The sequence below is a fragment of the Hyperolius riggenbachi genome, chromosome 3 (assembly GCF_040937935.1).
Source record: "Hyperolius riggenbachi isolate aHypRig1 chromosome 3, aHypRig1.pri, whole genome shotgun sequence".
Classification (NCBI taxonomy): domain Eukaryota; kingdom Metazoa; phylum Chordata; class Amphibia; order Anura; family Hyperoliidae; genus Hyperolius; species Hyperolius riggenbachi.
Genome location: NC_090648.1, coordinates 374,348,904 through 374,376,150, shown reverse-complemented (window position 1 = coordinate 374,376,150; position 27,247 = coordinate 374,348,904). Strand labels below are relative to the sequence as shown.

General features: G+C 43.7%; 1 protein-coding gene across 1 annotated transcript in view; it reads left to right on the top strand.

The window, feature by feature from the left end:
• The window catches only part of DRD1 (dopamine receptor D1), a 102,036-nt gene that overhangs the window by 69,947 nt on the left and 4,842 nt on the right, over window positions 1-27,247 (top strand). The gene's annotated exons all lie outside the window — the stretch shown is intronic.

Genomic DNA, 27,247 nt, shown 5'->3' with positions numbered 1-27,247 from the left:
TTATTAGACATATGAAATTATGTGTTGCCACCTTTTTCCGGTATCGGTTAAAAAGAGCGCCTGAGCTGCCTGTATGAAAAGGGCCCCGCCATAGACATCAATGTTATTTCTGGAAATATGGGTTACAAGGTGTAGAAAAGGGCGCCCAAGTTTTGATATGGGTTACACCAGGTGCCTTTTTTGTAGCCGAAGTTTATATGGGCTACAAGCGCTGGAAGCCGAATTATTTAATTCCCCCATTATCCATGGCGGCATGGAGGGGGAATAGTAATTAACACATCCCAGAGTTTTTTTGTAGCCGAAGTTTTTATATGGGCTACAAGCGCTGGAAGCCGAATTATTTCATTCCCCCACTATCCATGGCGGCCTGGAGGGGGAATAGTAATTAACACATCCCAGAGTTTTTTTGTAGCCGAAGTTTTTATATAGGCTACACCAGACGCCTTTTTTGTAGCCGAAGTTTATATGGGCTACACCAGGCGCCTTTTTTGTAGCCAAAGTTTATATGGGCTACACCAGGCGCCTTTTTTGTAGCCGAAATTGGTATATATGGGCTCCACCAGGCACCCTTTTTTACAGGCGCCCTTTTCATATAAACCCCCTTATTCCACTTTTTTATTCTCTAGAGTGCAATTACCTGTGACATCACCTGCATTGATTAGTGTGTAGACAAGTTTGTGATCACCAAATCTGCATTATGGTTGGTTTTCTCGAGTTGTATTCCTTTCTTGAGTCTAGTATTCCCTATACTGTTAACTACACTATCAAAGGCCCTTGTTTTTCGCCCCTTTGTTTACTCATGAACCTATGTTACTTTAAAATGATACAGTTGTTATTTCTCTTTAAAAGGTATAAGTGGTGAAAGCTAAGGACTTAGAACACCTTCTAATGGGCATGTTTCTTGTGAGCAGTATTGAAGGTTATTCAAAAGATGCAGTTTATTAACATTTTTCTTGTGCTTTCATTAATAAGAACCTGAACTGAAAATTAAGTCAAAATAAACACAAACACATCATACTTACCTCCTGTGTAGTCTAATCCTCGATCTCTTTCTCCTCTCCTGCATACTGTTTGTCCACTGTGATCAATGAAATTCTCTGTCCTCCATTTTGAAAATGGCCATTACCCCATAACAGCTTCCTGGTCAGCACACTGTTAAACTGTAATATCGCCCAACTGAGCCATAGGGAAACAAGGACATTACCTTGCACATTCAGTTGTAACTGACAGCAGCTGATATATAACTGACAGCAACTGGTATGTCTCAGTTTTGACAAAATATTGTCAGAACTGGAAAGGATCACTGTAAGAAGAAACTGGTGAGCTTTTGAGAGGAACTGACGGTGAAGTAAGATTGTAATATTCAATTGCAGCTACATCATGTGTTTACTGTTTATGTGAAATAATTTTACTCAGTTCAGGTTCTCTTTAAGCATTCTTGTTTTCATTTAAAATTTTTAGTGCATAGTTGAAGTGTTGAAAAGTATGTAATTGGCGACAATGGCGCAGAATTATAGATGCATTTCAAATACAACCTGCCCTATCATTTACAAAATCTAAGACCTACTGTAAATGGGGGGGCTTTTTGTTTATTTACAGTAAATTAAATCATTTCAGGTAAAGCAGGTGTATGCGGACAAGGAACAGAATGCACTTGCAATTTAAACCTAATTATATAAGCAGTTAAACTTTTTGTTCATTGCAAAACCCCCTCATTTTATCCCAAACTGCTTTATGTCCTTTCTGCATCTAGGCTTTTTTTGATAATAATAATTTGCTGAACTGATTTGCCATGCTTATTGTATGGACTGTTGTAGATTCTTGAAACCCTTCTCCTCCAAGAACAATTCAATGGGACACAGGGCAGGTGATTTGGCAAGCTAGTCAATAACATTCCATGGCAAATAGGACTTCAGATAGCTGCTTTTTGTTTGGGATCATTGTTTTGTTGGCAGCTGATGTCAACTCCACTTAGACATAGGTCAGAAATGGTGTGGTGCTTCAGTATGAAATAGTGGTCATTCTTTACATCACTTAGGCCTTGCTTACATAGTAATTTCTGAGAGTGGTAAACCTCTGCTATTAACTAGAAAGATACCTAAAACGTTTTTGGCCACAAAAGTGATGGAAAAGTTGTTTCAAGGGGCCTAATGCTGAGAATACACGGGTCAATTCTGGCGCTCGATTCAGCTCCCGATCATTTTGCCTGCTCTATTCTCTTATCTTCCTCTCTATTTTCTTATCTTTTTCAATTAACTTCAATGGTGTATCAGCGGCAAAATGATTGAACAGTGATCAGACATGTCGGAAATTATCTATCAAGCCATCTTAATGGCTCAGAATCGAGCCGTGTATTCCCAGCATAACACCTGGACTGGGGTATGCCGTAGGGGGATCCATGGCAAAAGTCCCAGCATAAATTACAGAGTTGGCGCAGTCGTGTTTTAATCTCTAAAGGGCAGAAATCACATTACTTTCCTAAATTGGTGGAATAAAGTGCTTTAAAACATCCGGTGTGTGTACATGTCGATCAGGAAGTGTAAAGGTTACGCCTGCTTCACATTGACAGATGAAACGCCGCATTTAACACACCGCAGTCCGCAAACAACCGCAAAGATCTTTAGTGAGGTTAGCATATCTTTGTTTTTACCAGTTGACACCTCCAGGACAGAAATGTTAGTCCTCTCGGTGGCAATCTTTGTGTAGTGGTGTGTAGTGGCCGCTGTGCTTGTGCGCACAGTCGTGGGAGGGCTTAAGCGCATGTTCACAGGAGTACATGCGATCATGGTTTTCCAGCCCATATGGTCGGGCTGAGGTAGTTCAATGACAGTTAAGTGACCAAAAAAACACGGATTCTGCACTGAGGCCTTATACAGTGGGCAGTAGTGAATACTAGATGTTAGTAGTGGTGTGAAAGATTACTGGGTTATAGTCGGTGCACTACTAGGACCAGCAGACCTGTCTCCAACAGCTAACATGTGCACTGGCCACCGAAGAGCAATACAATAGCAAGAAAAACAATGGATCAGCCCTAAGAAGGGCTTAGCTGTTCAGGACAATATGGTAGCAGCAAGAATCTGCACTGAGCAGTGTTGGACTGAGAGGTGGTAAAGCTGAGGGAATCCAATTGCTGGCCAATAAGTAGTAATCAGGTGTTGCTGCTTGCAGTGAAGACTTGCTACAGGTTTCTATGGGAAGTGATAACACAGGGTTTCTGCTTCTTGGCCAGCAGGTGGATTTCCTCAGTTTTTCTACCTCCCAGTCCCACACTGGCACTGTGGACACAGAACACAGGCCTACCTATCTCTCTCCCTGTTGCAGCACACTCTCCCTGATCTGCCTAGCACAGAAGCCAAACACAGACTGCAAAATGGTGTATGTGCTGGCTTTCCGATAGGTGTGTGTGTGTGTGTGTGTGTGTGTGGGGGGGGGGGGGGGGGGGGGGGGGGTCTATGTGGAAGGAATAGCTGATTGGCTGTCATGTGCCTGCTGACTGTGAGGTAAGTGTGAAATGTATTTGCTTGAGGGGTCAAACTCGAACACCCCTTGTTCACCGCAAAAAATTGGTGAATAGTTTGGACCATCTCCACTATAAATAACCTCACAAAACTGTACTATGCTATTTTATGGGCCTGTCCTCATTAAACTCAGTTATGAGGCATCACAGTTGAGAAAGGTCAGAAATGTGCTGCATGCAGTGTCTGTATATTGGCTACCCCCCTTAAAGGGAACCTTAACCGGCGGGGAAAAAAAATTCACTTACCTGGGGGCTTTCCCAAGCCTCCTGCAGCTGTCCTGTGCCCGCGCCGGTCCTTCGGTGCCCTCCGGTCTCCCTCTGCCGCTAAGTTTCGTTTTCGGACGACTGCCAGTCGTCCTCGGGCAAAGCGTCATCTTCTTCCGCATTCCCCGTCGTAAAGAGCCGTAAAGCGCGTCCGCATGACGCGTTTGGCGTCATGCAGACGTGCTTTATGGCTCTTTACGACGGGGAATCCGGAAGAAGATGACGCTTTGCCCGAGGACGACTGGCGGTCGTCCGAAAACGAAACTTAGCGGCAGAGGGAGACCGGAGGGCACCGAAGGACCGGCGCGGGCACAGGACAGCTGCAGGAGGCTTGGGAAAGCCCCCAGGTAAGTGAATTTTTTTTCCCCGCCGGTTAAGGTTCCCTTTAACCACAAACATGTGGATGGGCCACAGTGGGTAATGCAAAAGGATGTTGAAGGTAAATTACTTGTGTCATTAGTAAAGTATAGCCAAAACGGATTTGTTTCCCAAAATGGGACATAAAAATGGAACATGCATTAGAAATATATTTGATATTAAAAGACAATTTTCTGGGCCATTAAGGATCTGTGCAGGTATGGTGACCCTTCCATGGGGGGGATGGAGCAAATCAGGAGTACAAAACAAAATTTTTAAGTTTTACAAAATATGCAGCACCAGTGAAGGGTGGCCTGACAATCCACACAGATCAAACACCAGCTAGGTCCCAGAGTTTCCAAACCCTGTCCTCAAGGCCCACCAACAGTACATGTTTTGCAGTAAATCCCAAACATTCACAGGCGAGGTAATTAGTGTCTCATCAGTCCTAATAACTACCTCTGTGGATTTCTACAAAACATGCACTGTTGGTAGGCCCTGAGGACAGGGTTGGGAACATGGAGTAAGGCCATCCCTGTATCTTTAGAATGCAACATTTGAGTCTGAAACTAAGTTTATCATTGGCATTCAGGGTAAGCTTTTTTCTTTTTAGTGTTCGAGTAGTATGGCATACACCAAGATTTGAAACTCCATATGCTTTTAGAAAGTTCACTTTAGGGTTATGTTTTCCTGGTGTGCATTGGAAAATTGCCTGTACCTTTCCTCCACATCTGGTAGCATTTGGGCTTTAATAGGAGTCTAAAGGATTGCCCACTAAATGCTTCAAAGGTCAGTTGCCAGTGGAAGGTGCGAGTTCGGAAGGTTTTTAACCATTGCAAAAAATTAAATTCATTTCTTTGGTAGCATCTTCCGAGCACCTGTCAAGCAGAAGCAAATGCTAGAAAATCTCTATAAAATGCTCCAAAAAAAAGCAAACCTAAACTGAAAAATAAGTCAAAATAAACATGCACACTTCATACTTACCTCTGGCGTAGTCTGCTCATCAATCTTTCTCCATTCGTTAGTCCACTGTGATCAATGAATTTCTCCGCCCTCCGTTTTAAAAATGGCGATGACCCTTTAACAACTTTCCAGCAGCAGATTGCGGCGGGGGGCAGAGCTGCGAGAGTGGCGGCAACGGGCGGGGGCGCGCGGTAAATGGGATGTAGAGTTTACGTCCGGTCAGAACCGCAGTGACACCCGCCGACGTAGATTTGTACTGCGTCGGTCCCTAAGAAGTTAAAAGGAAATTAATATGGCATCCTCCACATACCTCTCGCTATAGTTTAAATTAACTTTTTAGTGTTTCACAATCTGAAGAGAACCCGAGGCGTATTTGTCAAATCATATTAGGAGACATAGGCATGTTTTGTGAACAGTGACCAGCCCCTGTGTCCTTCTATTGTGCCTCCATCCCCCCCCCCCCCCGGCTCTGCTGTCCCCCCTTAAAAAAGGCACAATAGAAGGACACAGAGGCTGGTCACTGTACACAAAACATGCCTCTGTGTCCTAATATGATTTGACAAACACGCCTCGGGTTCTCCTTAAAAAGCACCAAAAAGTAGATGAAGTAGTGTCAACATTTTCTTGCTTGCTGATGGCTTGAAAAACATTTTATTGATAAAATGTGAAAAAAATCACCTAGGAGATAAAGTAATAAAAGTGAATTGAATATGTGCCCTCGCGTCCTTTCTATTAGAAAAGCGTGCCCTTACTATTAAAAGAGGAACTGTCTGTTACTGTGGTCCTACATTGCTTTTGGGTCTAACTGCTGGCAAACATTGTTTACATTGGTCTTAAATCATCCTTTGTATTGTCACAATGAACTAATTAGATATTTTTATCTTTTGAATTACAAATAAATTTGATTCATTAATCACTCGATTCTCATCAGGTGCGTTTCTAGGTTCCTGGGAGATCCGGGGCACCCCTGGGCACCAAGAGGGAACGAGTGTGCCGTGCACATCGCGCCGCAGCGAAAAATGGGCGTGACCATGCTGTGTAAAGTGGGCGTGGTCATAGGTGGGGCCAAATGTACTTGAACATAGCAGTGGCGTAACTTAAATATATTCAATAGGCAGAATTTCACATATACAAGCCCCTCACCTGACTTCTGTCTTGCCTTCGGCTGGCTGGCCTGTGCGCTGTACTCGGCTGGTGGTGATGCTGTGCTGGCCTGGCTGGTGGTGATGCTGTGCCGACCTGGCTGATGGTGATGCTGTGCTGGCCTGGTTGGCAGTGATGTTGCGCCGGCCTGGATTTGCTAGGTGACTTGCTGGGGCTTTGCTGGGCTGGGCAATTTGCTGGGGGCATTTTGGGGGGCTTTGCTGGGCTGGGGACTTTACTAGGCTTTGCTTGGCTGTATGCTTTGCTGGGCTGGGACCAGGAGGCTTTGCTAGACTGGGGGGTTTGCTTTGCTGAGGGCTCTGCTTTGCTGGGCTGGGGCCCTGGGGCTTTTCTTGCCTGTAGATAGGTAGCTTCCCCCAACATAGGTTAGCGGGGCATCTTCCTCCAGTGTAGGTTAGATAGGCAGCTTCCCCCAGTATAGATTATATAGGCAGCTTCCCCAGTGTAGGTTAGATAGGTAGGTTTTCCCAGTATAGGTTAGATAGGCAGCTTCCCCCAGTGTAGGTTAGATAGGCAGCTTACCCCAGTATTGATTATATAGGCAGCTTGCCCCAGTGTAGGTTAGATAGGCAGCTTCCCCCAGTATAGATTATATAGGCAGCTTCCCTCAGTATGGGTTAGATAGGCAGCTTCCCCCAGTATGGGTTAGATAGGCAGCTTCCCCCAGTATAGATTAGATAGGCAGCTTCCCCCAGTATAGATTAGATAGGCAGCTTCCACCAGTATAGATTAGAGAGGCAGCTTCCCCCAGTATAGTTTACAGAGGCAGCTTCCCCCAGTATGGGTTAGATAGGCAGCTTCCCCCAGTATGGGTTAGATAGGCAGCTTCCCCCAGTATGGGTTAGATAGGCAGCTTCCCCCAGTATAGGTCATATAGGTAGGTTCCCCCAGCGTAGGTTAGATAGGTAGGTTCCCCCAGCGTAGGTTAGATAGGTAGGTTCCCCCAGCGTAGGTTAGATAGGTAGGTTCCCCCAGCGTAGGTTAGATAGGTAGGTTCCCCCAGCATAGGTTAGATAGGTAGGTTCCCCAGGTATAGATTAGATAGGTAGGTTCCTCCAGTATAGGTTATATAGGTAGCTTCCCCCAGCATAGGTTAGATAGGTAGGTTTCCTCAGTATAGGTTAGATAGGTAGGTTCCCCCAGAATAGATTAAATAGGTAGGTTCCCCCAATATAGATTAGATAGGTAGGTGCCTCCAATATAGGTTATATAGGTAGCTTCCCCCAGTATAGATTAGATAGGTAGGTTCCCTCAGTATAGGTTAGATAGTTAGGTTCCCCCAGTATAGATTAGATATGTAGGTTCCCTCAGTATAGGTTAGATAGGTATGTTCCCCCAGTGTAGGTTAGATAGGCAGCTTCCCCTAGTGTAGGAGGGGGCACTGGGCGGAGCGGCAGGGGGGGGGTGATCGGGCAGTTAATAACTCACCTGTCTTCAGATCGCCACAGGCACAGCTTCCATGTGCTTCCGACTTCCTCCCCGCGTCATCCGTCACATTGGTAACAGCGCCCCCTGTGATGTCATCACAGGGGGCGCTGTAACCAAGACAATGGACGCCACGGGGAGGAAGTCGGAAGCACATAGAAGCTGTGCCTGCTGCGATCTGAAAACAGGTGAGTTTTTAACTGCCCGCTCCCCCCCCCCCCCCGCTGCTCCACCCAGTGCCCCACTCCTGCCACTAAATAGATTTGGGGCACCATGGCAACAGGTTCCAGGCCGGTGCCCCGGATCAAAGGCTCTAGCGACGCCCCTGATTCTCATAGTTTGTGTTGCCAGTGTGAGTACTCCTGCTCCTTCCTGAATGTTGTTGTACCATATCTGAGAGGTTTGTCTTGAGGTGAGGACATGATACCCTCGGCTGAAGCACCCCCAAGGGACACACCTAGACATTCACTGAATGATTTTACACCCCAAACTGGATTTTGATTAAATGAAAAGATGTTTTTAAGAGCGATCCTTTTTGGCATTACCATTAAAATTATTATTTAGTTAGTATTTACATAGCTCCGACATCTTCCTCAGCATTGTACAGAGTATATTGTCACGTATCTTAACTGTCCTTCAGATGGGCTCACAATCCAATCCCTACAATAGGTATATGTCTATGTATCTATCGTGTAATGTATATATTATAGTCTAAATTACTTTACTCGCAAGTTAACTGAAATTGGTGCAACGAGATAGCGAATGTCAAAAGTGATAAATATCATTTTCTGAAAAATGCATGCTCATTTTCAATTTGATGCAGGCAACGTTTCAAAAAAAGTTTGGGATAAGAGCATGCCCTCCAATATGTTGTCAGCTTTTCTCTAAACCACACTCTGTAAACATTTTCAGGAGACCAGTTGCTATACTTATGTAAATTAAATGTTTATCCACTCTTGCCCAGGATCTCCCCTGTTGTAAGGTGTGTGTCCCCAACCCCCCCCCCCCTTCAAAAAAAACACCAAACCTGTTAAGTATTTTTATGTGAGCTGCCTATGCAATGAACACAGATACATTACTACATCATCATAAGCTGCTGACATGCCAAAAAGGTACTATGTCCATTACTTCCAAAAATAATTTGATAATTTTGATTTATCAGACTACAAGAGAGTTTTCCTTATTTCCTTATTAAAGGTCAACTGAAGTTAGTAGGATATGGAGGCTGCCATATTTATTACCTTTTAAATAATGCTCATAGCCTGGCTGCCCTGTTGGCCAACTGCTTCTAATACTTGTAGCCATAGACCTCGAACAAGCATGAAGATCAGGTAAAGTGATGTAGCGAACATTACATTTTTGGTATGCGAATTGACTGCAAAAGTTCATGAACAGGCAAACCGCCATAGACTTCAAAGGGCAGGTGATTTTTAAAACCTTTAGGGACTGTTGCTGGCCACAAAAGTAATGGAAAAGTTATTTCAAGGGGCCTAACACCTGGACCATGGCATGCTGGAGGGGGATCCATGGCAAAAGTCCCACCAAGTTGTGTTTTAATCTCTACTAGGACCAGCAGACCTGTCTCCAACAGCTAATTGGTGCACTGGACACACAACACTGCAATATAATAATATCAAGAAAAAGAAAAACAGCCCTTACAAGGGTGAACTACTGTAGCACTAAGCACTGACTGCACCTGTCTGCAACAGCTAAAGTGCACTGTGTGGACACACTGAACAGCAATATCACAAGATCAAAACACAGCCTTTAGAAGGGCTATTGGGGTTATGTAGATGGTGAATTGGTACTGTAGCAGCAAGAAACTCAACTGGGGATACAGAACACTGGCCTAATTAATGATTTCCCTAATAGCAGTACAGCTCTGTCCTTAGTCTCCTTCACAGCAGCCACAGTCAGAGTGTGAAATGTCTGCTGGCTTTCTGATAGGTGGGAGGGATAGCTGATTGGCTGCCATGTGTCTGCTGACTCTGGGGTGAGGAGTCAATTTTTTGCTCCATTATCATGTATAGGGGGGGGGGGGTTGATTAAAACATGCCATATTTTCGCAAATAGACGCAAACACGCGTTGTACGTCGTGAACTATTCGCAGGGCGAACAATTAGGGCTATCTCTAATCGGGTATAAGTGACAAAAACAAGATTAGCTGCATGCTTGTTATAGGTGTGCGATTTAGATACTACTACAAATAGATCAACAGGACATATTGTTTAAAGGGAAATAAACATGGCAGCCTCCACATTCCCTTTCACTTCAGTTGTCCTTTAAAGACAAAGACAAACACTTATATTGCACTTTTCTCCTGGTGGACTCAAAGCACCAGAGCTGCAGCCACCAGGACACGCTCTATAGGCAGTAGCAGTGTTAGGGAAACTTGCCTAAGGTCTCCTACTGAATAGGTGCTGGCTTACTGAACAGGCAGAGCCGAGTTTCGAACCCTGGTCTCCTGCGTCAGAGGCAGAGCCCTTAACCATTACACATCCAGCCAGCTTTAAATAATAAAAACCCAGAGAAAAGGCTTATATGATTTTTTTTTCTTGGCATGGATCACTGACAACTTAGACCTAAAATTTAAAATGGTCAAATATTTTTTCTGAAACAATGAAATTCATTAGTTTCAATGGGTGCCATATTGGGTTTGTACTATTTTTAGTTTCAAAGACTTTTATTTGGTAGCAGCTAAACCATACATAAATAATGTGTACATTTCAGAACCATTCAGGAGAGAATTCAAGAGAATGTTAGGCATTAAGAATAAAACAAGCTGATATCAATTATATCAAGATGCTGTTAATATACTTATTGTTGTACCTGTAGCAACTGTAAAACCAAGAATAACAATTTATGAATTTATAATTTTAGAAATGTATAAACAAATAAAAACTAAAGTTCACCCGTATCCAGCTGAGAACTGTGCAATTGACATATGCTGAGAAATCATCTTATTAGTGATGTAATATAAGCGAGGCCTTTTAGAACGAGTTCAAAATCTCTTGAACACCTACAGAGGAGGTAGTCTAGGTCCACTCCAAGGCAACCAAATTTTATCAAACTGGTGTGTCCTATCCAGCAAATTAGCTTTTATTTTCTCATTTAGCATTGTAGTATGGATGCGATCAAGGATGTAGCGGAAGGATAGGGTCTTCTGTAGCCATTGGGATGCTATATACAGTAAGTGTTTACAGTGTTCATTATATGTTGAATAAGCTTATGCTGAGCATAAGAAATTTCATCAGGATGCAGACCTAGAAGGCAGATAGCTGGGTCTACAGCTAAATGAATAGAGAGAGCTGAGTTCATTTTTCGAATAACCTTGGTCCACAGTGCAGCCACTACCGGGCAGGACCACCAAATGTGATACATTGAGCCTGGACCCAGACAACCTCTGTAACATAAGTTTGATCTATCACTATAAATCTGATGAATTAATTATCAAGGGGTGAGCAGCACAAACCAACTTTTAATGCAATTTTTTTGCAAAGTTTGCACGCAGCAGTGGAGACCCCAATCCCCACAAGAAATATATATAACATACAGAGAGGCTGCAGCACACAACAGGAAAAACAGTGACAGGGGCTCTTGGTTACGCTTTTTAACGTGCTTAAGCTCACCAACTGCGCCAAAGTGTCCCCGATCTGGTGAGTCCTACTCTAACCATACAATGCTAGTTTTTATCAGCAGTCTAGTTGGAACTAATCCAAAAACCCAAGAGTCAACTAAATGGGAGAAAAGGAGATTAAAAACACCTCACCTTCCACTAGCTACCAAACAAACTCTCTGGACATGTGCAATGCACTCATTTATATGCTTAACTGTGCTAGAGGTGGGCGTGGTTATGCAGGCTTACAAGGGGAAAATTATAATCAATTATCAAGGGGTGAGCAGCACAAACCAACTTTTAATGCAATTTTTTTGCAAAGTATGCACGCAGCAGTGGAGACCCCAATCCCCACAAGAAATATATATAACATACAGAGGGGCTGCAGCACACAACAGGAAAAACAGTGACAGGGGCTCTTGGTTACACTTGAACGTGCTTAAGCTCACCAACTGTGCCAAAGTGTCCCCGATCTGGTGAGTCCTACTCTAACCATACAATGCTAGTTTTTATTAGCAGTCTAGTGGGAACTAATCCAAAAACCCAAGAGCCAACTAAATGGGAGAAAAGGAGCCCCTGTCACTGTTTTCCCATTTAGTTGGCTCTTGGGTTTTTGGATTAGTTCCCACTAGACTGCTGATAAAAACTAGCATTGTATGGTTAGAGTAGGACTCACCAGATCGGGGACACTTTGGCGCAGTTGGTGAGCTTAGCTTAACCAAGAGCCCCTGTCACTTTTTTTCCTGTTGTGTGCTGCAGCCCCTCTGTATGTTATATAAATCTGATGAAGCCGTTCAGGCACTAGGTAGATCTGTGCAGTGCACGCAAAGAGGTCTCCATATGGACTACACAAAGGCTACCCTTAGATAGGGTGTCAAAGCATTGTGACCATTGATTATTGTCTAGATTGATGTTCAAATCACCTTCCCAGTCAAGTTGATATTGAAATTTTGTGTCCTGTGAACCAGTATTCAGTAGAGAGTATAGTAGGGACAGTGTCCCTTTTCGTAAAGGGTCGACCAAACATAAGGTCTCGAAGGTGGTGCTCCAGACCTCCTGGCCTACTTTGGCCATAGATAATATGTAATGTTGAATTTGATGCAACCTAAAGCTTTCATTGGCAGGTATATCAAATTTCTCCATTAGCATTTGTTTTGTGAATATCTTATTCTGGTGAAGAATATGTTTGAGGCCCGTAAGATTATTTACAGGCCACCAATTGAAAGCCTTAGGAATTTGGCCTACCAGGAAGTCAGGATTGCCTAAGAACTCTATTAGCTTTGACGGTGGTGATTGTAGCTTATATTTAAAACGCACTCTTTTCCAAATGAGGAGGGAATGATGGGTGCAATGAGATATAGATTTAATAATACTACAATGCTGAGATTGAGCCCATAGGATACCTGTCCAATTAAGTGGTCGAAGGAGACTATTTTCCAATGCCACCCAGCGAGGATAATGAATTCCTGCATAAAGCATTGGGATGAAGGCCAGTTGTGCAGCAAGGTAGTATTTATATAGATTAAGTACCGACAATCCCCCCTCATTTTTGTGTAGAAGCATAATCCTACGTTGGATTCTGGGTTTTTTTTTGTGACCAGACAAAGGCAAAAATTAATTTTTGGAGAGGTTCTAATGTTTTTTTAGTGATAGGGATGGGAAGGGTGCGGAAATAATATAACAGTTTTGGGAAGGAGGGTCATTTTTATAGCTGTTATACGGCCTGCCCAAGATATAGGATAGTGCATCCAAGTCATTATAAGTTTTTGCAATAATTAAAGCAATGGTCTATAATTCCAATGATAAAGTTGGGAAGGGTCATTAGTTATCTTTATCCCTAAGTATTTTAGGTAATATGGCTGGTGTTTGAGCTTAAAAATATTAGAGATGTAGGCTCCCATTCCCTGAGGGAAATTACTAAACCTGGCTTCTGATTTGTCCAAATTTAGTTTAAGACCAGAAAAGGCCTCAAATTTTTTTTTAGTTCTATCAAAAGGTTTGGAATGGAGATTACAGGATCTGTCAGGGTCAGGAGGACATCGTCCACAAACATACTCAGCTTATATTCTTTTTCACCTAATTTATAGCCTCGGATTTTAGAGTTTGCCCGTATAGCCGCTGCCAGTGGCTCCATTACAAGAGCAAATATTGCTGGAGAAAGGGGGCAGCCCTGGCGAGTTCCCCTTCGAACTAAAATTGCTTTCATCGTGGAGCTTGGTAATTTAAGATATGCCTTTGGAGTCGAATATAGTTGGCTAATAATATGCATAAAAGGTCCTTTGAGGTCTGCTCTTGTCAGAACGTTTGTCATATATGTCAAGGAGATGGTGTCAAAGGCCTTTTCAATATCCAAGGCCAGTGACACCACCTGTTGTCCCGTTTGAGTCGCATGATGGAGTATATTTAATGTTTTGTGGACGTTGTCCAAAGCCTGTCAGTAGGGTACAAAACCTACTTGATCCTTATCCACTAAATAAAATGTGGGATGACTTTATTAATGCATTTAGCTAAGATACTTGTTAGAATTTTATAGTCCAAGTTAAGGAGAGCAATTGGCTTATAATTTTTGGTACTGAGGCGATCTCTCTCAGGTTTTGGACACACAGCAATATGGGCGTCCAAAAACTCAGTTAGCAAGGGGTTTAGTTCTGATAGTATTATAGCATCTGGTAAGGTAGGGAATTGGGGTGTGAGCACATTTTTTATAATAGATAGCACTTAGGCCATCTGGACCAGGGGCTTTATGTAACTTTGTTTTTTTGATAACATCCTCTACTTCTTCTTCAGTGAAGGTAGAATTAATTTATTTAATTGCATTGGTAGTGAGGCAGGGGAGATCAAGTGAAGCCAGGAAATCTGGTCTTTTATGATTGTGATTAGCATAAAGGCCGAAATAGTATTCATGAAATGCTTTATAGATTACATCCGGGTCAACAGAAATATGGCCACCAGATGTTCTAATTCTATTCGTCTAAACGCCACCAGTGACGTGAAGTACGAGTAGTGTTGAGATCAAGACTTAATAATAGTATATCGTGATCAGATAGTGGGGTAGGAATGTGTCCCAAGAATTGAACACTAGGAACCATTGAAGAAGATGTGACCAGGATGTGATCTATTTTCGCATATGTATGGGTGTAGCCTCTCTTGTCACCAAATAGTTCTCTCCAAACATCTGTCAGGAAATTGTTTTCTAGCATTGTCTGGAGGGAGTCTCTGTGCTTTAGTAAGTTTGTCTGGAGAGGGCTTAGATTTTTCTAAAACATCGTTTAGTGTTAGGTTGAAGTCACCACACCAGACAAACATGGTATTTGTTCCAATAACTAATGTTTCTTGAATGTCACAAAAAGTTTGGAAAGCTCTACCTGCGGGAGCATAACAATTTATTAAGTACAGTGTTTTACCACAGAGAGATCCCCTCACAACTAGATAGCAGCCCTCTGGATCTATATCTACCTGGCTAACTATTAAGGGTAAGGTATTTTTAATTAAGATCATGACACCTCTGTGTTTTTTAATGGCATGGGCATAATAGACCAAACTATATGATTTATGGAAGAATTTTGGACAAGAGCTAGATGTAAAGTGTGTCTCTTGAAGACTAGAGATGGCCCAAACCTCCGATTTTCGGTTCGCGAACTTCCGCAAAAGGTTTGGTTCGTGCAAACTTTTGCAAACCGTAATAGACTTCAATGGGGAGGCGAACTTTGAAAACTAGAAAAAATTATGCTGGCCTTAAAAGTGATGGAAAAGATGTTTGAAGTCTAACACCTAGAAGGGGGCATGGTGGAGTGGGATACATGCAAAAGTCCTGGGGAAAAATCTGGATTTGACGCAAAGCAGCGTTTTAAGGGCAGAAATCACATTGAATGCTAAATTTCAGGCCTAAAGTGCTTTAAAACATCTTGCATGTGTATACATCAATCAGGTGTGTAATTAGAGTACTGCTTCACACTGACACACCAAACTCGCTGTGTAATGCACCGCAAACAGCTGTTTGTGTAGTGACGGCTGTGCTGAACTGGTGCGCACCATGGCCAGAGTGCAGGCGATAGCATTTTTCAAGCCCATATGGTAGTTAGGCATAGGTAGGTGTCCCAGTAGTTAGCTAGACATAGGTAGGTGTCCCAGTAGTTATCTAGGCATAGGTAGGTGTTCCCGTATAGGTAGATGGGTGCCCCAGTAGTTAGCTAAGCATAGGTAGGTGTTCCCGTATAGGTAGGTGGGTGCCCCAGTAGTTAGCTAGGCATAGGTAGGTGTTCCCGTATAGGTAGGTGGGTGCCCCAGTAGTTAGCTAGGCATAGGTAGGTGTTCCCGTATAGGTAAGTAGGTGCCCCAGTAGTTAGCTAAGCATAGGTAGCTGTTCCCGTATAGGTAGGTAGGTGCCCCAGTAGTTAGCTAGGCATAGGTAGGTGTTCCCGTATAGGTAGGTGGGTGCTCCAGTAGTTAACTAGGCATAGGTAGGTGTTCCCGTATAGGTAGGTGGGTGCCCCAGTAGTTAGCTAGGCATAGGTAGGTGTTCCCATATAGGTAGGTGGGTGCCCCAGTAGTTAGCTAAGCATAGGTAGGTGTTTCCGTATAGGTAGGTGGGTGCCCCAGTAGTTTGCTAGGCATAGGTAGGTGTTCCTGTATAGGTAGGTAGGTGCCCCAGTAGTTAGCTAGGCATAGGTAGGTGTTCCCGTATAGGTAGGTGGGTGCCCCAGTAGTTAGCTAGGCATAGGTAGGTGTTCCCGTATAGTTAGGTGTGTGCCCCAGTAGTTAGCTAGGCATAGGTAGGTATTCCCGTATAGGTAGGTGGGTGCCCCAGTAGTTAGCTAGGCATAGGTAGGTGTTCCCGTATAGTTAGGTGGGTGCCCCAGTAGTTAGCTAGGCATAGGTAGGTATTCCCGTATAGGTAGGTGGGTGCCCCAGTAGTTAGCTAGGCATAGGTAGGTGTTCCCGTATAGGTAGGTGGGTGCCCCAGTAGTTAACTAGGCATAGGTAGGTGTTCCCGTATAGGTAGGTGGGTGCCCCAGTAGTTAGCTAGGCATAGGTAGGTGTTCCCATATAGGTAGGTGGATGCCCCAGTAGTTAGCTAGGCATAGGTAGGTGTTCCCGTATAGGTAGGTAGGTGCCCAACTAGGCATAGGTAGGTGTTCTCGTATAGGTAGGTGGGTGCCCAGTAGTTAGCTAGGCATAGGTAGGTGTCCCAGTATAAATAGTTAGACAGGGCCTGGCACAGTAAAGCGATTACCAAGGTCCAACTGTGATAATTTGCTCAGCTGCCTGTGCAGGCAGGCAGCTTTTTGACCATTGTGTAGGTTTGCATGCTGCAGGACTCTGGAAAGAAGAGCTTCTGTCAGTTTTGCAGCTTGTGCTTGCAGAGGAATTTGCATACGTTGTCATGCAAATTGCCTGGCCACATTCATTGGAGGCATGTACTATAAGTACTATGTCTTTCCCACAATGCTTGGCTGGCCATAAGGAGTCTTCCTGTGAAACACTCTTGAGAGTGTCAGCCATGCTCTTTGTTTGAAGATCAGCTTAGAGTAATTCCTGGAAACTGTGCTAGGCAGATTCCCTAATGCAGTTAGGATTGTTTATCTGTTTGTTTGTTCTGTTGCTGTTGTCCTGTCCCAGCGGTGGGCGACAGGAAATGGTTCTGATCTCTGTTCTTGGAGTACAGCTGGTGCAGCAGTTGCTACCAGATATCTCTTCTGTTCTGTCTCCTTGGATCGCGCTAGCCACTTTCCGCTAGCGCTGTGGATCCTTCTGTTCTGTCTCCTGGGATCGCGCTAGCCACTTTTCGCTAGCACTGTGGATCCTTCTGTTCTGTCTCCTGGGATCGCGCTAGCCACTTTTCGCTAGCGCTGTGGACCCTTCTGTTCTGTCTCCTGGGATCGCGCTAGCCACTTTTCGCTAGTGCTGTGGATCCTTCTGTTCTGCTACTCTGTACCTGGATCACGCTAGCCACTTTCGCTAGTGCTGTGGATCCTATCTCTCGCTTGTCCCTGTTTTCGTGTGTCTGTCTTGTCTACTACGGACGCTTGCTGGAGGCTCGGTGAGGTAACCGTTAAGCAAGCGTTCGCGTCCTCTGTTTCATGTTTGTCTGTCGATGGTTAGTTAGGCGTGCTTGTCTTTATTGTGTTTCTCACGTGGAGACCGCGCATAACCGCGTGCACTGTTGCGAATGAGTGCGGTGTTCACGGTTAGCTAGCATTTGTTATTTTCCGCATCTACTCATTGTATGATTTGCTGTGCCTTTGCTATCCTCGTATTCTGTTCTGATCTGCCTTGTGTCACGTCTGGCGATCGCACCTCTCGCGATCACGTTCCTATTTCATATCTACTGTTGTGTGTGCACTGTCGCGGGGTGGCGACTAGGTTGGCGCACACGCATACAACCTTTCCTTTTGCTCGTTCTCATTCGCAATCGCCTCTCTTGCGATTGCGTTCTGCGCTTCGTACAATTCCTGTCTGGCATTTGTGGAGGTACAGAGGATTGGTTCCTCTGCACTCCCCAGCGCCATCTGCCGACAGGAATTTCCCTCTACGGGTGCGTAGCACCTTTTGCTGGGTGCCTGCAAATATACGCTTGTGGAGGATTTCCGCCGTATCAGCGCACGCGTTGTGCGCTGATCACGGAGAAAGTTCCACAATCGTTACACCAACATAATTATAATAATAACAGATAGGGCTGTATAATGCAGTGTCAGTGGGCAACACAACAAAAAAAATAGATCACAAGAACAAGATTAGCTCTCAAAAGAGCTGTTGTGAGGTGCTATTTTAGCAATAAGGATCAGCAAGGAGCAAGCTAACAAGCCTACAAGAGCCTAACTAATCTTTCCCTATGAGAGAGTCTACAGCAGCTGACCCTTCTCTATTTACTGCAGGCACATGAGTGAGTCCAAAGCCTGGCACTGCCTGCCTTTTATAAGGGGGGTGGGGAGTGGCTCCAGAAGAGAGAGTAGCCTGATTGGCTACAATGTGCCTGCTGACTGTGATGTAGAGGGTCAAAGGTGACCCTAATGGTGCATTATGGGGGCTAACTGAACGTCCTCAAAAGTTTGCGGTCCTCCGCGAACGCGAACCACTGGAAGTTCGCCGGGAACCGTTCGTGGGCGAACCATTCGGGCCATCTCTATTGAAGACAAACGATGTCAGGCTGGTGGCGGATTTTCCTCCTCTTAGATGTGGTGTAGAGGAGGTGTACAAATACATTAGTATAACATGAAGTATAATTCCCCATAGAAGGTATGCATCAATAATCTAGAATTAAAGTTTGCAAGATAGAACTACTCCGATGGGTAACACAAGGCATGACCTTCTATGCATAAATAGTTCATTTCCTAGGCGATATTATGATTTATGAAGTTAATGCTCGAAACCTAGTTTCTATAGTAGATGAAGCTATGAGATAGCACAAGGCATGGCCTTCCATGCAAAAACAAACAGTTCTGTAGGTATATATATAAGAGTTTATACAGTTAATGGCAGAACAGTTCAGATGAGGCATCCAGTAGCTAATATAAAAGTCGCATACATATAGACACCTCGTCAGTAATAACGCTCACTTTATGCCAGCTGAGGTAGCAGAGCATATGAGACGTAGAAGTAGAGGGGAGTATTGTCCATCCTGCCTCCAAGTCCCACACTGTAATCCTGGGATAGGGTGACCTCCAACGAAGAATAGCAGTTTTCCCTCAATGGTAGGGCTGTACTGTCATAAAGTTAAGCGCTCCACATAGAGAGTAGTATGGGCCTAATGGAGCGGTCCCAAAGTGAATAAAACGGTGAAAAAAATAACAGAAAAAGTGAGGCAATAATAGAAGTATAGTACTTATCTAGGAGGGGATGAAGGGGAGCCCGTTGCAGAGACGGATTGCCTTCCAACGGATTGCCAGATCCTCTTTGGTTGTTGCGGCCCTGGTGAAGGCGACGTTGAGACTACAGTATTGACTCGAATATTGGCAGCTTCCAAGGTTCTTTTACCTTCTTCTGGAGAAGTGATCTTGCAGCTGTTGCCTTGCAAAGTAAATTGTAGAGAGCATGGGAAGCTCCACCAGTACCTGATGTGGTTTGTGATTAGGGCTTGAGCAATCGATCTCAGAAGTCGTCTTTTCTGTAGTGTTAGTGGAGAGAGGTCTGCATATAGCTGCACCGTAGAGGGGACTCCAGGCAGCGGTGATAGGTTGCGGGCTGCCGCCATTATCTGTTCTTTGGTTTCGTGATCGTGAAATTTTAGGATCACATCACGCGGTAGTTCTGGGTTATGGGGCTTACCCAACGCCCGGTGAATTCTATCAAGGCATAGTAGAGAGTGGTCAAGTTGCGGAATCAAGGGCGAGAATAAGTTTGTAGCGATGGCCCTCAGATCTGTAAACAATTCCGGTAGCCCCCTTATACGGATATTAGACCGGCGCGCTCTGTTGTCCTGGTCCTCTTGTCTAGTTTCCAGCTGCTCTATTCTGGTGTCATGGGTGTCCAATTGACTCTTATCCTCCTTCAGGGAGTGAGCAAAACTGTCCAGTCTCTCCTCCACCACGTGGACTCTGTCTCCTATATCATGTATCTGCGTGTTGATGCTTGCAACGGCGGCATCTAGTTCGTTTTTTAGCATCTTGTGGATTGAGTTCAGTAGAGCAGAGTGGTCCTGTTTAGAGAGTTGAGGTGGGGAAGCCTGGGCACTCTGCGGTCAGTTTCCCGGAGAGGGACTTGGCGGCTGTGAAAAGGAGGTAGAGGACGCGTCCGCCATCTTTGAGGCCTCCTTCTTCTGACTCCAACAAAACAAGTCCGGTAAGGAACCACTTAGGCTGCTTGAATCTTTGCCTTTCTTGGTCCGTCTGCGTGTGGACATGTCCCGAAGGTAGATTTTAGCTTTAGAGGTGGGTTAGCGGTGTTTAGATGGCTGTTAGATGCCGTTTTCACCTGATCAGGCACGGAGCTCAGCACACCAGCATCTGGTCACACTGGCACCGCGTATGCGCCCCCGGTTTGTACTATTTTTAAATCAATTTAGATGATTTGTAAATTGCCAAAGTTTGCAGGGTTAAAACCAATACCGCAAAGCCCTGTGGGAATTAGTTCATGCTACATTAGCACTATCCAGGAGCGCCACGTGGAGGCTTCCCAATGCCCCCAAACAACCGGGGTGCCGCGGGGCCCCAAGCTCTCTCACAGCCTGGAAACCACAGCGGCATCCCGGAGGGAGATGCTGGGAGGTGCAGGCGACCCCCCCCCCCCAAGCGTGGCCACAGCGCTGGGAAGAGACGCCTGCACCTGCCTCCCAAAATTTAAAAACAGGCACTTACCTTAACGTCCATTGCGTTCTGCTACATGAGCATGACTTGGGAGCAAACACATGAGAAATGAGTGAAGCATGGGCCACTCCAAGCTTTGGAGCTCAGAGCTGGCTTTCACACATCACTCCAAGGGAGGGGGGGAGGGCAGGCTCAGACAGCTCGCTCCAGGGCTCTCACCTCCTAGAACAAGCCATCCACCACCAGCCTCCAAAGGGGGATAGAAATGAAACACTACACTTTATAGAGAATTTATGTGTGCATCAAACCAAGTAACACCTGACAAATCTGGCTTTGCAAGTTTGGCCTAATTGGCTACTCACGAGACATAACTCATGCAAATATGCATTTGCTTTTGCATGCCAAAGTTTGCAGGGTTAAAATAAATACCGCTAAGCGGTTGCCCTGCGGGAATTAGTTCATGCTTCATGAACCCTATATAGTCTCCCTATAAAAAGGCGGTTTGACAGTTGGTCACCATTATTCCGAGCATGGTGTTGAAGATTTGAATACAGTATTACAGTTCTGATGGGTTGAGTTTGGATCTATTCAGGACTAGAAAATCTTTGAGTCAAGAATGAAAATCTTTTTCAATACAATACAAGGCAAACATACTGACCTTCATTTTTTTAAACTACTACTTAACACTTTTATGACTCCACCTTGAGGAGTTTTATTAATTGCTTGGCAGTCACCTTCAGCAAGAACCACAGTCCAAAGAATTTAGTGTTCTGTTCAGAGATGCAAATACTACCGAGTTTATGCAAATTTTTATGCAAATATATGCAATTTGAAAATGGATCAATCAATTTCTACTCAGGTTATATATTTGCATAAAAAATTGCATAAACTCAGAAGTATTGGCATCTCTTTGATCATCCCTATTAACAACCAGGGGAGTATATAAGCATAAATCTTTAACTCACTGCTCATTTTCACCACGCCACAACAGTTTGTTTTCCTCACCATCCCTCCATTCCGTGATCGGGGAATAAGCTTTTCCCAAAGCTGGCGTTTATTTATCACACGCAGTGCTTGTGATGAATGAAAGCCAGCGTCATTAAGAAGCCGCCTTTCATGCAAAAATTGAAAGTAAACGGTATATTACTGTTATTTGTATAAATAAAGGTTTATAATTATTGATAGTATATTACTGTTATTTGCATAAATAAAGGTTTATAATTATTGATAGTATATTACTGTTATTTGTATAAATAAAGGTTTATAATTATTGATATATTATAAAAAAAAATCACTAAACGGAAAAAATACACATTTATTTCCATATACAATAGCATCGATATACATTGTACTAGGGACCCAAGTTAAGTATTGTAATAACTGGGATAAATGGGCAAATAAAATGTGTGGATTTTATCTATCGTGGCAAATTTTATTTTAAAACTATAATTGGTGAAAACTGAGGAATAATATTTTTTTCTTATTATTCCCTTTAAGAAGCATATAAAATAATATAATTCTTAGCAAAAAGTACCACCCAAAGAAAGCTTAATTTGTGGCGAAAAAACAATATATAGATCATTTAGGTGTGATAAGTAACAATACAGTTATTGGCAAATGAATGAGAGGAGTGGTATGTGAAAATTGCTCTGATTTCTAGGGGGGAAAACCTGTGGCTGGGAAGTGGTTAAAATTCCTTCCATAACAAGCTGTTTTCCTTGATTCTTTTATTTTTTTTAAATTCAGCACAAGTTATTACATTATGTAAATATTTGGAAGCTGAATCTGTAGCCTCAGGATTTGACGAAGGAATTATTTCCAAGCTAATACTTCAAAACACTACTGTTAGTGCAAACAAAAAGAGCATCGCATGTAGTACTCAACTTTTGTTTCAGTTTCACTAACATGGGTGCAATGAGAGAATTCTACCATTCAAAGAACTCTGCTCACAATACAATAGATTGTTGAAGAGCAGGCAAGTTTTTTTTCTGTCAAAACTATATACATTTATAATCAACAAAATTTTCTTGAACATGTCTGTTGCTTTTGGCAAGTGCAGCTTTTTGAAGAAAATAGCTCTGCCTAGGGTGCAGTGTTCTCTGGGAGCAGAATCCCTGCCAGTCAGTTGGCAGCTGCATTTCTGATAACTTTTCAGACAGTCAGAGATTTGTTTACCTCTAAAGGCATGCCTCAAAGGTTAGAGCTAGATGGTAATCCTTAATCATCAGTCCACTGCTGTCAACCGTCAGTCAGAATGTGACCAGTCAGTGGTTCCACTGGTACTCTTTCATCAAGTTCTATACCTGTCAGTAGAACAGCCAGTTACAGCAATTACATTGGATTGCTATCCACAGACCAGCTGTGTTAGCCTCTGTGTGTAAATCAATGGGTGTTTGATCCCTTGTAAATAAAAACGTATTAATATAAGGGCAATAGTAAGTGACTAACCCATTTATATTTAATGAATTGTAAATGAATACCTGTCATGCCAATATGAGGAAATGTAGTTTTTAAAAAAAAAAATTAATTTTCTTTTTGCTTTTGGTTTTTGTTTGCTTGTTTCATGTATGGAGTAACATATACAGTATAACACTGAAGTGAAAAAAAAAATGATATAATTATTTGTATGTGTAGTAGAGCTAAGAAATAAAACATTAGGAGCAGAGACAAAAGTCTAATATTGTTTCCAGTGAGGAAGAGTTAAGAAACTTCAGTTGTTATCTATACAAAAAGTCATTGAGCTCAACGACTTTCAAAGTCGCAGAGAGCTCTATCTTCTGAAGCTTGTTATCTCAAATGTCTGGCACTGTATTGTTTTTCAAAAGTTAACTGGGGTGCTCTGTAAAATCATTTAGAATGCTGAGTAGTGTGTAAACTGCAAATATTAGAGAATGAAGCTATCTTACAAAAAAAACAAAAACAAAACAAAACTATGTAACTGAAAATAAATGTGAGAATATGAGAATATTCTCTTTGCTATCAATGTTGTAGTAATTATCCGTACTACCAGACGCGTAGCTAGGGGGGTCAAGAGGGGTACATTTGCCCCCGGGCGGGAGGAGAGCAAGGGCGCATAATCCTAAGTGCAGAGCTGGCAGAACAGACTGAGCGGAGCTACTGTAATACGAAGTCTCAGTCATTCTCCTCCAGTCTCTGCACTTTCTCTGCTCGTGAGTGCCCTTCCCCTCTCCTGGGGCGGGGCTGAGCAGAGGAGACCGGGTAATTCAAGGGAGTGAGGCGAGTTGGAAGTGAGCTGTGGATGGACAGGTATGCGAGAGGGGGGACTATTAGGTGGGATGTATCTGTGTATATAGCTGCATGCAGCGTGTATAGCGGCTCTCTGCTCTGTCCTGTCACTGTGTGTACCTCTCTCTCCCTCAGCTGCCAGGCCAGCTTTCTACACTAACATGCTGCTGTTGTTATGCTCTCCCCCTAGTCCTATTTCTTGTCCTGGGTCAGTCCCTCGGCTCTTGCTGAGCTCCAAACAGCATTCCTCCAGCCTCCAGTGTTACTGCTACTGTCCCCCCAGGCAGCCCCCCTTGCCTAGCAGCAGTACATATCCACTTTCCCTGACAGTCTCTCTCCTGCATAGCCCTCCCCCTTCTTCCGCAGCCTCAGTGACCAGAACTAGGGTCACTAAACACTAAGTATAGACAGGTAATACTTGTTCTGAGCAACTCTTTTTTTTTTTTTTTTTTGGCATATACAGTCATGTAATGTACCTGTCATCCTGTACAGACATTACACAGTAAGCTAAATTAATGTGTACTAGTGCACGGTGCCAACATGTTAACCATTTAAGGTGCGACTATGTATACGTCAGACTATGTATAGGCAGAACGACCAAGAGACAGATCTCTGATCGGGGAGAGATCTGTTGCCTGCCCATACACCACAGGCTGATTCTCGATTCTCTGATTCTCAGCATGAAATCGGTATTGTGGTGCTGCATTCGCCGCCCCGGTGCTGTTCCCCAATGTGAAATGTTCCCCTGCAGTGCAGTATACTGTACCTGTCCATCACTGGCTCCGTCAGCATACATGCGCCCCACGTGGTTGCCGGTGTATACGTGGTAGCATGCGTGACGTCACACACACACACACACGTTATGCTGGCAATCACGTGGGGCGCGTGTATGCTGACGGAGCCAGTGATGGACAGGTAAAGTATACTGCACTGGAGATGAACATTTTACATTAGGGGAAACAGCGCCTGGGGGTTCTGTCACATTCTTCGCTCATCCCGATATTGCACGCCGTTACCATGGCACACCCATTCGGGAAAGTCAGCCATACATCTTGCAGCATGCCCGCTCAATACATGCGACTAATTTTGGCCCAAAATTGTTTGCATCGTCGATCGAGCATGTTCATGGGATCCAATTATAGTAATCAAAACGGATGGTCGAGCCACCAAGTCACCTTATGTATGGCCACCTTTATATTATTATCATCATCATTGTGTATTGTTTATGTACAGTATATAGCACTGACATCTGCTTCAGCACTTTACAGAGTACATAGTCATGTCACTGACTGTCCTCAGAGGAGCTCACAATCTATTCCTACCATAGTCATAGTCAAGTGTCCTGCCATATTATTATTATGTATTTATATAGCACTGACATCTCCTGCAGCACATTACAGAGTACATAGTCATGTCACTGACTGTCCTCAGAAGAGATCAGTGTACGGTAATCCTACCATAATCATATTATTATTGTGTCTTTATATAGCACTGATATCTACTGCAGCACTTTACAGAGTACATAGTTATGTCACTGACGGTCCACAGAGGAGCTCACAGCCTAATACTACCATAGTCATAGTGTAATATCCTATCATATTATTATTATGTCTTTATATAGCACTGATATCTACTGCAGCTTTTTACAGAGTACATAGTCTTGTCACTGACTATCCTCAGATGAGCTCACAATCTAATCCTGTCATTGTATAATGTCCTACCATATTATTATTATTATTATTATGTATTTATATAGCACTGACATCTTCTGCAGCACTTTACAGAGTACATAGTTGTGTTACACTACCTACCTAATGGGGAGGGGGCTCTCTTGCTACCTAAAGGTGGCCTCTCTGGTTACCTACAGGGTGGGCTCCCTGGCTACACACATGGTGGCCTCCATGACCACGCCCACATACTGATATATGGCCACACCCATTTTCTCCGGGAAAGGGGGGGGGCGCAAAAACTGTCTTTGTCCCTGGGCGTTCAAAACCCTAGCTACGCCTCTGCGTACTACACATACAGTTCATTATATCATAATTTTCTCTTCGCTTCAGTGTCTCTTTAAATATATATGTATGTGTGTGTGTGTGTGTGTGTGTGTGTGTGTGTGTGTGTGTGTGTGTGTGTGTGTGTGTGTGTATATATATATATATATATATATATATATATATATATATATAATAAAATTAGAGGCATCCCTGGCTGCAAATGGTCATGGGACTGGGGTTGGTGTCTTGGACATCTATTTCCACTCTGATAATAATGCATAGTATCGAAGTCCTGTGTACACTACCATGGGCTGCTTTGTTAACATTTCTCATACTTGTGGACCACTGTATTCTGTTTTTTTTTTTAACGGACTGATCTCGATATTTAAATTACGTTACATGATATTACATTTCATATCTGCACTTGTGTGATTTTATAAAGATGTTAGTGCCATTCTTTTTAGTATTCTGTTGACATTGGCAAGCACTTGTACAACCTGATATTCCTATATGGAAGCTGGGACTTGAGAGCTAGGCAGTAGTAACACAGTTCAAGTTGCAAGGATTGTGATAGGTGCCTGGGAGAGAAGTCCACTTGCTCTACTACACTATGGGTAGGGGGTAGCAGGAACACATCCAAGCAGCTCCCCAAGTAGTTTATTATAAAGTAACTTTCTTATAATCTGGCCATCAGCATTTTACAAAGAAATATTATTTTCTTCTGCACATATCATCATGCCAGAACATTAAGCCTGGAAAAAAATGTCAATTATGATTGGCTAATCATTGACCATTTTTACTAACTCCATGTAAGATGGGGGTCAACCAGGCTTGGATTTACATCACAGGAGCCTATAGGCACAGATGTCCTGGCACCCTAGACCTCATCCTCCATGACCCTACAAACCCCCACCGAACTGCACTGCAAGTGTGCTGGCTGGCCCAGCTGTCACTTCTCCCTTACTTTCCTAGGTAGCTACAGGTGCCCCTTAGTATTAAGTAGCTAGTGGTGCCCTCAAGTATTAGGTAGGTAGCTGGAGGTACCCCCAGTATTAAATAGCTAGTGGTGCCCAAGACTGAAGGGAGATCTCGTCATCAGTGGAATGCTAAGAGCTGGGTGAGAAACCTCTCATATATGCTTTGCTTGAGTCTTTGCATAGGGAAGAAGGGAGGCAATGGGGAGTGAGCCACCTTTCTATCATCAGGCACCTGCAGGCACGTGCCTACAGTGCCTTATGGTAAATCCAGCCCTGGGGTCAACAGATATTGAATACCAAGAGCAGATTGTGTAGGTAAACACTCATACTACCTGGAGGTGGTAAAATTGGTCAGTGACTGAAAGTGTGTACCTGACTCTACTATTATGTGGTGTGGTGAGAGTACAATTGGTTGTGTCAGTGGCAGTGTCAATACTGGGCAGGCATCATTTATGAATTTTTTTGGGAAATTTTTAGTCAGA